The sequence below is a fragment of the Schistocerca nitens genome, chromosome 5 (genome assembly GCF_023898315.1).
Source record: "Schistocerca nitens isolate TAMUIC-IGC-003100 chromosome 5, iqSchNite1.1, whole genome shotgun sequence".
NCBI classification, from domain to species: Eukaryota; Metazoa; Arthropoda; class Insecta; order Orthoptera; family Acrididae; genus Schistocerca; species Schistocerca nitens.
In genome coordinates, this window is record NC_064618.1 from 587,236,874 (window position 1) to 587,238,055 (window position 1,182).

Below are 1,182 nucleotides of genomic sequence, written 5' to 3' on the forward strand. Positions count from 1 at the left end.
GTATTTGGTGACTTAACTGAATCTTTTAGCCATTTCATCAGGTCGAGATCAGCATCTTGGAACTCATCCGATATATAACATCCTGGACAAGTGAAACACTTGAAACCATAATACTGATAACTTTCTGTCAAAATACACAAGTTCAAAAATGTTGACATTTTACATATGCACTTATAGCTGATATATCACTAATTGGGTGTACTTATTGTTTGTAAGTACGAGATGTTGATCAACACACTCATCTCTTGCTGATCCTTGTTGAATCATGGCTCTAGTTGACTAGGCAGTATAACAGGTCACTCATGTCTTGACTGCAGGAAAGAACACTATGTTTTGTTGTATATTCAATATTTGATTTATTTGCGTCATCTATCTTTAATCTTTGTCTGCACTGTTACACAGTTACTCGATTAATTAAAGAACACAATAAACTGTCACATTAAAAGATAATTCACTTTTTTCACATTCAATTTTGTTGTTCACATCATAAAACTCTTACGACAACTATGTGCATACTTGTAGCAAAGAAGCTTGATTCCCATGCACTTTTAGTGGACAAAAGATGTATGAACTGTGAACTACTTGCAGACATGTCAACTGTGATGTGTGCTGGTACAATGTAAAATATGAACTGCCTTGTTCGGCATGCATTCAGTGATATCAACTTACATTTGCTGCCAGAATATCCTGAAAATTTCTTTGTCAAATTAATTATGGTGATAACATATGGTTATAATGACAGTGAAAATTTAGGTAAAATTCATGTATTTATAATTATAAAAAGTTGAGAATCAAAATATAACAACAAAAACAATCAATTATTGATAAAATTATTTAATTGTACAGATAAAAAAATCTACTCACCAAGCAATGGCAGAAAACACACACATACACACACACGTAAAAGTCTGTTGTGATTGGCAAGCTTTCAGAGCCAGTGGCTCCTTCTTCAGGCAGAAGGGTTGAAGGGGAAGGAAGAAGAGTGAAGGCAAAGAACTGGAGAGGTCTAGAAAAAGGGGTAGATTTTGGGAAAGTCACCCAGAACAGCGGGTCAGGGGAGACTTACTGTACAGGATGAGAAGGAAAGACAAGCAGTCACAACTCACTCTTAGGTATATCCACTTGCTGAGCTGATAATGGGGTGTATTCTGTAAACACATGAGGCAGCCCTAGTAGAGGCAG